Consider the following 10,237-nt stretch of genomic DNA (forward strand, 5'->3'; position numbering starts at 1 on the left):
ATGTCTGTCTCACCCCAGGGAGAAGAACAGAGATCACGTTACACTCCAACATCTGCTGCTGTTACACACACACACACCTCTAACCCCTGCTGCTGGCTGTGGGCCTCTGTGTTTTTCTGAGAGAGACTGTTCGTCTACTAACCTTCAAGCAACCCGTCATAGCAACCCGCCGTAGTAACAACTTCTAAACCAATGCCAGGTGTGGTCAGATCTTGACAAAACAACGTTTTTGTTAGAAGGTTGTCTGATCAGTTGCGATCAGTGTAAGATGAGATCAACTTCTGGGATTCTGTACAATTGCAGATAGTGTCTAAATGTGTGTATGTGGAACAGAGATCTTCACAATTATCTCCTTATCTCAGTGTTTAGTAATTATATGTCGGATAGAACAGCTCATTCAGGAAGAGGGATGCATGCACTACACACACATACAGTAGACACACACGTACACACACACACACACACAGTTTTAATCACTGCCTTGCAGCAGACCGTCTGGTCATTCACAAACACTATTGTTTGTTTTACTCTGTAATTGACCCGAGTCTGACAGATTACTCTCTATCTCATCCCTGCATCAATTCATCAACAACTGTGGCTGCTTAGACACACACACACAACCACACACTGATGCACATGCACACACATGCACACACATTCATACAAGCATATACGCACACACACACACACAAACACACACATTCCAGTGCTGATATGAATGGCAGCCATTGATGCCTCTCCCTTTGAGGCCTGCTCCCTGAGTGACTGTGGTACTGAACAGGTAAGTGGTGGTTGGTAAGAAGATATGTCTCCCTCCACTACACACACAAATACACACACAAATACACACATACACCTTCACACACAAACATACACCCCTGGACACGCAGGAAGACACACATCTTCAAATAAAAACACACACATACCGACATACACACATACTCACACCACACACGGCCCCACACACAGCCACACACACTCACGTATACTCCTTCAAACACACACTCACCTTCGCAAACACACACACTGCTATTGTTCAGCAACTTCCTGGGCCTCTTTTCTACCTGCCGGCACATTCCTGTCAGTTCATTGTGTATACTTTCTGTCTTGCTTTCTTGCTTTCTTGCTTTCCCTGTTCTCAGTTCATTTTCCTTTCTGTGTCTGTTAGACATGAGCTTCTGAGAAGGGCTCTGAAGGAGAAACAGGAGAACACCCAGCCTGGGAGACCCACCATGGACCACTATCTGGCACGCTGCCTATTCTGCCTCCGGGCTGGAAGAACACCCTGGAGCACTATCCAGCAGGTGATGAAGAGAGATTTACAACCTGAGAGAGACACAGAACTCTCACACTCCATCCATACCTCTCACTCTCTCCTTCTTACTCTCTCAACCTCCATGACATCCCTCCACTCTAAAACCCTTGTTCCATCCAAATGCTGCCCACTTCTTTTTTTTGTGCATCCTTGTTTTAAAGACCAGTCAGGATGCATAGACGTTACTCTTATGAAGTTCTACCCAAATAGAGACAAGAGAGGATGTGTTTGTGTCTGTATGGGTATGCGTGTGTGTGTGTGTCTAAGGAAACAGGAGACAGAGAGGAACCTTTACACAGATGTCAGTGTTTAGGATCTCTGACCTTCCTCTGTTCCCTAATGAAGTACTTAGTGACCCCCCCCCCTTCCTTTCTGCTGCCCCCCCTCCCCTTCCCTCGGATAGAGAGCTTAAACCTCTTTACCTTCAACCCTGAACCCACCTCATAATCCACCCCTCCCCCATATCTCCTCCTCCTAAACTACTGAGCGTGTATACAGACCCTCACCCCAGGACACTCTTAATACACCGGCCCCCTGCTCCCCCACACCCTCCCTACTCCGTCAACTCTCTCGACTCTTCCTCCTCCCCCTCTTTGTGTGGATAGAGACAGGGGACTGTCATGTGTTTTCCTACCTTCCTCTTCTCCCTCTCCTCCAATTCCCCCTCCTCCCCTTTTTCCCCAATAGAGTCTCTGAGAGGCTGAGTGCCTGGCTGGGTGGTCGTCCCCCCCCCCCCCCCCCGGCCTGGGTCAGAGGTCGGGGGGCAGCCCCAGTGGTGTGTGGGAAACGTGCGGCCCTGCACGTTAATGGTGTAGCACCGTCAGAAGGAAGGGGTGCAGGCGTCCTGATTTCCTCTCTCTCTCTCTCTCTTTCTCTCTCTCACAGTGATGAGGGGTCAGAAGGACAGGGGCTCCCCATTGGTGTCAGTTACAGTTATGATTTATTGGGTCCATTACTCCTCCGTCCGTGACGGTGTTTGTCCAGAGAGAGATAAGACCACAGTTGCAGGAGGATATTCGAGTGTGTGTATGTGTGCGTGGGCACGTGTGTGTATGTGTGCATGTGTGCATGTGTGCATGTGTGTGGTAGCTGTGACCCCATGCTGTGTTTTTGCTCCAGGAGGTTTATTGGTGCTGTCTAGCCAGTGTTATATCAGCAGGCCTCAGTGGGGTTTAAGAGGGGCGGGTGACTGCTTATTTAACTGGTTAATTCCTCCAGGCTTTCGAAATGAGGGCGTGGGAGGAGCTAAGCAGTCTGGGAGGGGCTTAACAAGAGGGGAGAGGCCACGCAAGGTGGGCGGGACTGTGGAAAAAACAAGGTACAGGTTCAGAGGAGTGAGGTGCTCCATGCACGCGCACACACACCAGTCCTAAGTCCTAAGACACACACACAATCAGAAGTACACACACCTCCTCATGATTGCGTAAGACATGCCCCCAGCTTGTACCAGGGCCTGGTCCTGCAGTGTTACACTACAGAGCCTCTGTGGCTGCACACCACACCCTCAACACACACTGATGCAACACAGGCTGGGTTTGGGCATGTCGGGGATGAGTGTGCGGGGTTGGGGGGGCGGGGGTGGTGGTGTATATCGTGTGTGTGTATGTGCATATAGGGCTTAGGCATGTTGCGGATATTCCTGTGTGTGAACTTGTGATCGTGTGTGTGCACGTGTGGGTGTTTGCTTGGTGTTGGTATCTCAGAGGAGGGAAGAGGGGAGCGTGTGAATGGGAGGTATCGCTCCTCCATGCATGGGCGTGTCCAGCCCTATTTTGGGGGGGCTGGAGATTTTCTTTTTCTTTCATATTTGAAATCCAAATGTGTTAATTTCTCTTTCTAAAACCCACTGGAGGACACTATTTAAAAGGATATTGAAGAAAAAAAAATCTTCTGGGGGAACAGCCCCTGGTTTTGCTGGGTCACAGGAAAAATTCTAGGTTTTATCTAGGGGCTCAGCCCCCCCAAAAGTGGGAACCTAAATTCGCCCCTGGTTCCATGTGAACTTGGCTAACCTATCTGAACACACACCTTAGACTGTGATTCTAAGAGTCTGAGATTCACTTTGAGGACATCCATGTGCATAGATCCTGCCTTCTTCTTGTGTTTTGATGGTTGTGAGGGTGCAGAGGTGAAACTGACCGAGCAGGAGACAGCAGTAGGATCCCAGTATCGTAAGTTACAGATCTCATGGTCAAATGAAAAGGTGTGGGAAGATGGCATCCGCTGTGTGTGTGTGCTTGTGCACGTGTGCGTTTCTGTATACAGGACTTTGGTGTGGGGGAGAGGGGTTCTCTGAGAGGAAGTGACATCATGGAAAGCTAGTGAGGGGGGAGACAAGCCTCCAGGAGGTCTCTGTGATTAAGAGATTAATGTGGAAATGAAATGTTTCAATCCCACACATACACACACAGACACACACAGACACACACAGACACAAACACTACTCTGTTCAGTGAATGGAATTGGCTGAATCAGCACACTGTACAGGCAAACTAAACTCAAATAAGCTTCTTTAATCTCCAACACACACAGTGAACCCACACACCACACAAAGCGATCACACCCATCACACACACAGTATCATGGCGATTGTCCAGCGCAGTCATATTTTCCATGCTAGATAGAGGAATCCTTAGCAGCTGTTGTCAGACTCCCAGGTGGGGAGGGCCAACCCCAGACAAGCCAGCTTCTCTACTCTACAACACACAGCAGCCTCTCACCAGCCTGCCTGCAGGACAGCTTCATTTCAAGGAACAGAGCTCATCTCCGTACTTAAACAGAGTTCAGCTCGATTCACTGAAAAACATAAAGAAAAATGAACAATGTCACACAAGGCGTCATATTGACCTGTCCATGATCTGGTTTCCTGTGTTATCCGCACAGCATCAAAGGTTGACTTTAAACAGAACACTACCTATCACGGCTGTACTTTCAGTGGTAAACAAAGTTGCCTATGTAGATGTGCCGTTGGCATGACTACCAGCAGCGGGCCCGACAAAGTCTCTGGTGCGGTCGAGTGTGGCAGCGTGACTAAAATATAATTTAACTAACTATTTTAATAGAAAAGTAATCAAATAACTGACCCCAACGATACAGTTATCCAAGAACACCAAACTGTAGACTGAGCCTGTTGTTGGCATGACAACCAACTGCCATTGGCATGACCCCCGTCCTCCCCCCGTCCTCCCCCCGTCCTCCCCCCCATCCTCCCCCCGGTCCGTGGGAGCCCAGGGGGGGGTCATGACGCGGGAACCAGGCTGTTGTACCGCCCACTGGAGACCCCTACAGGGAGACCACCAGGGGTCTCTTCTGTCCTAGCCTCTGGCTGTGTGTGTGTGTGTGTGTGTGTGTTTGAGAATGTGTCTCTGTATGTGTGTGTTCGCAAAGAGTCTGTGCGGGCACATGTTGTGAAAAGTTCTGTGTGTGTGTGTGTGTGTGTGTGTGTGTGTGTCCCAATCCACACTGTAGCCATGGTAACAATAAACAAAGGGGTCAGCCAAAATGTCACTTATCTCAAGTCAACTCCAAAAGCCCCTACTCAGCCCTTAAACTCACCACTTCTACAATGCCTCATTTTCTGCTTCCATTGTCCTCTACTGACCTGCCTTCCAGAGCCCTGGAGGCAAGCCACTTGGGCCAGTGTGCCCTGCTAATCTAACCCCAGGCTTCTAAAGGCCTAGTGTTTGGTCCAGGCTTTGGTCTCTTAATGAAGGGTCTTTCAGGGTAATGTGTCAGATCCCTCACATGGAAACAATCCCTGAGTGTTCACCTGAGTAGGACAGTGAAGATGGTGGGGGAGGAAAGAGAGAGGAGGAAGAGGAGGAAGGAGAGGAGGAAGGTAGTGGGAGGGAGAGGAGGGAGAGAGGCAGGGAGAGAATGATGGAGAGACGGAGGGAGGTAGAGAGGGAGAAGAGGGCAAAGGGGACAGAAAGAGAATGTTGAGTGTTCTTCTTATGAAACCTGGATGACAGAGAGCAGAGACTGACACAGACCAGGTCTCTTTCACACACACTCTGCCTGTCTCAACATGCTGCTCCACCTATGTACTGTGTGCATGAGTGTGTGTGTGTGTGTTGATTTTCTATGCATCCTAAAAGGGCTCTCCTTGTTGGCAGCTGCACTGATGTGTCTACAGCTCCACCCAGGCATGTACCTATACACACACGCAGACACACACACGCTCTAACACAGACACACACACTCACCTGTATAGTTGCCCGCACACCTTTGTTAGACTAACATTGTGAAAACAGGACACGTCTCTAGGTGCTATCATTACTAATAACAGTCAAATCCTGCAGCCACCGCCGCAACCACTCACACACAAGCACACGTGCACACACACGTACACAGACCCACTTGCGCACACACCAACTGACACACATTCACTCCCACACACTGTTGTCACCCATCTGCAGGAGAAGAAAGGGAGAGATTAGTGGGGGCAACAGAGGGAAGTGAGGGAGTGAACAGAGTCTTTGAGGGGATGTGGGATGAGTGAACTATTAGAGGGGCTTTAGACAAGAGTGGAGAGGGGGGGGGAGGGGAACACACTTACCTTTGTGCAAGCATGTGCACCAAAGCACAGGTGTGGTGCACCTGGGAGTGCTGTTTGAGCGTGTGTGTGTTTTCACTTTGGTGCACCTGGAGTGATCAGAACAGAAACTAACCTCAGACTGACCTGTGGAGCACAGATCTCTGACCTGTCTCTATCCATCTCTCTCTCTCGGTCTCTGTCTGTCTGTCTGTCTGTCTGTCTCTCTCTCTCTTTCTCTCATATTTCACCTGTAGTCCCAGCAGGGTCAGGAAACATCAGGTTCCATTAGCCCCATGTAGTGTCTTGTCTCCCAGGTCCCAGCTTGTCCCCAGAATATATGGGATCCAAATCCACTCACAACACTCCCCCGTTGTTTTCTGCCCAAGGGCACCATGGATCTAGACCCAGCAATCTCTCTGGTCAAGCACTGCAGGTTCACATACACTGGACATTGCTCACTCTAAGTCTTTGCCATGAGGGAGGTTGTCGAGGAATTGTCAAGGTGTTGTCATGGAGACTGGGCGTGAGTGAGCAGATGTGTGACCTGCCGGTGGACCTGTGGTCCGTGATGTCATCCCTTGAGGCTGTGACATCATTTTTGAGGGACGACTGTTTTCCGTTTCTGACAGCGCCCCAGGCCAGGCCAAGATGAGATAGGCAGGACAAGCACTTACACGCTCACACGTACTGTATCAGATACCGGCTAACACACACACACACACAAGCTCACAGCTCATACTGATTTTATTAGAACTTTGGATGGGACCCACAGACCTAGATATAGCCTTTCCCACAATGCACTCTGAGCAGAGATCTCACATCCCAGAAGGCTTAGCGGGGGACTTGGCTTCTCTTATTCACTGTAAGATCTACTACCTCAAATACAAGACCACCTGGAAGATATATTTGTCGATTTCTTTCTTTCTTTCTTTTTTTAAACACTTTTACCATGGCGAGTCGTGTACGCTACCTCCCTTCTCTGCTCTACCCAGATCATTATGGGATGGATGGACAATTTTTGCATGGATACTGATTCCCTGACAGGGAGAAGTGCCCGAGGGGCCTACTACCCTGTACCTGAGGAGAGAGAAAGAAATTAAAAGAGAGAAAGAGAGAGAGAGAGAGGTGTGAGAGTGGCAAATAGTGGATTTTAAAAGAGAGGGACAGGAGAGGAAAGGGGGGTGAGACAGAGGAGGTGAATGTGTGTGAAAGACAAACAGCGAAACAGAGAAAGAGAAAGAGAAGGAAAATAGAGAGGGAGGGAAAATTACTTTTAGATTTGTTATCCCCTAGCTACTGTTAAATCTGGAAAGTCTCCCTCACTCCCCCGTCTTCTCTCTCTCTCTCTCTCTCTCTCTCTCTCTCTCTCTCTCTCTCTCTCTCTCTCTCTCTCTCTCTCTCTCTCTATCCCTCTCCCTCTCTCTCTCTCTCTCTCTCTCTCTCTCTCTCTCTCTCTCTCTCTCTCTCTCTCTCTATCCCTCTCCCTCTCTCTCTCTCTCTCTCTCTCTCTCTCTCTCTCTCTCTCTCTCTCTCTCTCTCTCTCTCTCTCTCTCTCTCTCTCTCTCTCTCTCTCTCTCTCTCTCTCTCTATCCCTCTCCCCCTGCCCGTACCCCCCTCACACTTCTCTGCCTGCGTTCTTTTCAGTTTGTATGACATCACCTCAGACTCTGGGACAAGTCCGATCCAGCAGCACCCAGCCATGCAGCTCAGCCCCACCCCCGTCATGTGTCCGCACTGTCGAACGCTGCAGCATGATTCATGACTTTAATTAGGGCCATGTTTTTCAGTGGGAGGCGGGGTGAGTTCTTTCTAAATGATCGTGAGGCTTCTCGCTTGTGAGTTTTGCAAGATGGTTCAGCTTTTTGTCTGGCGAGGCTTTTAACGATGGTGCCAGGCTGGCTGCTGGATCTGGCATTTAGCAATAGGTGTGGGGTAATGATGAAATCACAGTTTGTTCTTGAAAGTTCTGTGATGCTACTAATGAAAGTTACTTAACAGTACTTAAGAAATATTTGTTGGATCAGATGTTAGTGTGCTTGAACTCGCTGTGAATCATATTACTGTTGCTTGCTTTCCTCCAGGTACACTCTACGCACTTTCGAGGATCATGTTGTTTAATTGAAATGTAACTACATGCTCTTCTGGTTCCACCCATTGGCACTTATTTGCTTTTCACAATGTATGCTTTGTGTTTTAGCTACCCGCAATGTTTTTGGGGCTCCTTATGATCATTGCCCTATGCATTTTTTTTAAAGCTCTCTTGTAAGTCGCTTTGGGTAAAAACAGCTGCTAAATGAATAAATGTTAATGTAAGTTATTGTGAGATTGTGATAGGAGGATCTCAGTGCAGGTTGTGTATACACAAGCAGGAAGTGATGGTGCTGGTCAGAGGAGAGAAGTTTCCAGGCTAAAGTCTGCATTACTGAAACTCTTCCACTCATCTTTTCTTTCTTTTACCCACCTCTTTCTCTCTTTCTCTTTCTCTCTCCTCGTTATCTCCATTCCTCCAGTCTTTTTCTCCTTAATCTCCTTCACTGTCTTTCTTTCTATAGGTTGAGGAGTGAGTGACAGTATGAAAAGAGAAAAAGAAGAAGAGAATAAGAGAGAAGGGTGGAAAGGGAGTGAGAGGAGGATGAGAGGAAGGGGTGGAGAAGAGGAGGGGTGGAGAAGAGGAGGGGTGGAGAAGAGGGGGTTGGCGAGGAGGAGAGGGAGGGTGTTATCTTTAGACAGAGCAGGTTAGTGAGGGTCAGATACAGATCTGACAGCTCAGAGGTCAGGGAGATTCTATCCTCTAAACACAACCTGGCCTGTGCGCTCTCTTAACCTCTCACCTCTCTCAACCCCTGCCCTCTCTTACCCTCACCTTTCCCACACTCCTAACTACCCCACCTGTTCCCCTTCCTGCTCTCCTCTTCCTCTTCTCTCCTCTACTTTTCTCCCCCGTCCTCCTCAATCAATGTTCCCACCTTGAGTTACCCCACCTCCACCCCTCTCTCCTCTTTTGCCCCTCCTCCCCTTCTCTCTTCCCTTCTTCTTATACTGTTATCAGTGTGCCAACTGGGCAAACAAAGAACAATAAGTTAACAATCTGCCAAAAAACGTGCTGCAATAACAATAGAAGGCAGGATATCTGGGCGGGTTCTGATGCCAACATTCTATTCTGGATCGCTTCTCTGCTTGTTGTGTCTCTGTAGAAATTTCATTTTAGAATGTGACCTTTTCTTCAGAATGTCAGATTCTCAGAGTAGAGGTCAACCTCTCCATTCTCTCTTCCTCCACAGAAATAGAACCACTGGAAGACTCCCCCAAGGCATCATACAATATTCCAGATATAGGCATCCCTCACCCACCTCTGTTCTCCTATAAGCCATTAAAGCTATCCCAAGACCACGCTCCACTCTCTTCCTTCAATGAGCCTGCTGTCTCTCTTTGTCCTTGGATTGTCTGCTCCTCCTTGGCCTGGGGGGGGGGGGGGCAGACTGCTGAGAGAGTACCGACTCACAGATACACAACTGGCTGAAGTAGAATAGAGTACAGTAGAGTACAGTAGAGTGCAGTAGAACTACCCATCCTTCCTTCTTTACTCTGTTTTTTTCTCTATGTCTCTTTTCTCTCTTCCTCTCCCAGTCCTGCTGATGTCACCCTGCCTCACGTTCGCTCTGACGGTTGGAATTTGAAGGCGAAAGATGACTTCTTATCCCAGCTGTCCATATGACACCTCGTGGACAAAGTGCAGTATTCCGATATGCAAATGTGCATGTCTGCACACGTACTCGACACATGCTGTTTTACTGATGAATAATGAGCCAGTTGTCTGCAGTTAAACAACAGGCTGTCTGTGATCTCTTTGTGTTGGGCAGAGTTAGTCATGTCATGTAAACCTTGTTGTTTACAGTGATGGGTCCCAAACACACCTGTGCTTGGAGACTGAAGGGACTGTTCTGGAAACTCTTGACTCATTGTTGACAATAAACACCTTGGATTGTCTGCTGATGGGGACTTCCCCTGCACACACATACACACTCATATACGTACACACACACACACACACATGCACACACATGTCCATACACGCATACACATACATTCATACAATCATAGACACACACATACAGACACACAAACACACTCCCTTCTTCCTGTCGTGTCTGTGTGCTTGTGCTTGTGAGTCTTGCAGGACATGCCGTCTTGTGGCCTTCTTGTTTGGGACAGGCTGCTCCAGGTCAAACCACACACACACACATGTGCACACATTAACATGCAACAGAACCCACACATATCCACACAAAAATACATGCACACAATCGTATTCACACAATACACACACACACCTTTGCTCCTGGCCCACCCTAAGAAAACATCCGCGGTCCCACACAGAGCTCCCC

Source organism: Hypomesus transpacificus, chromosome 15, assembly GCF_021917145.1.
Source record: "Hypomesus transpacificus isolate Combined female chromosome 15, fHypTra1, whole genome shotgun sequence".
NCBI lineage: Eukaryota > Metazoa > Chordata > Actinopteri > Osmeriformes > Osmeridae > Hypomesus > Hypomesus transpacificus.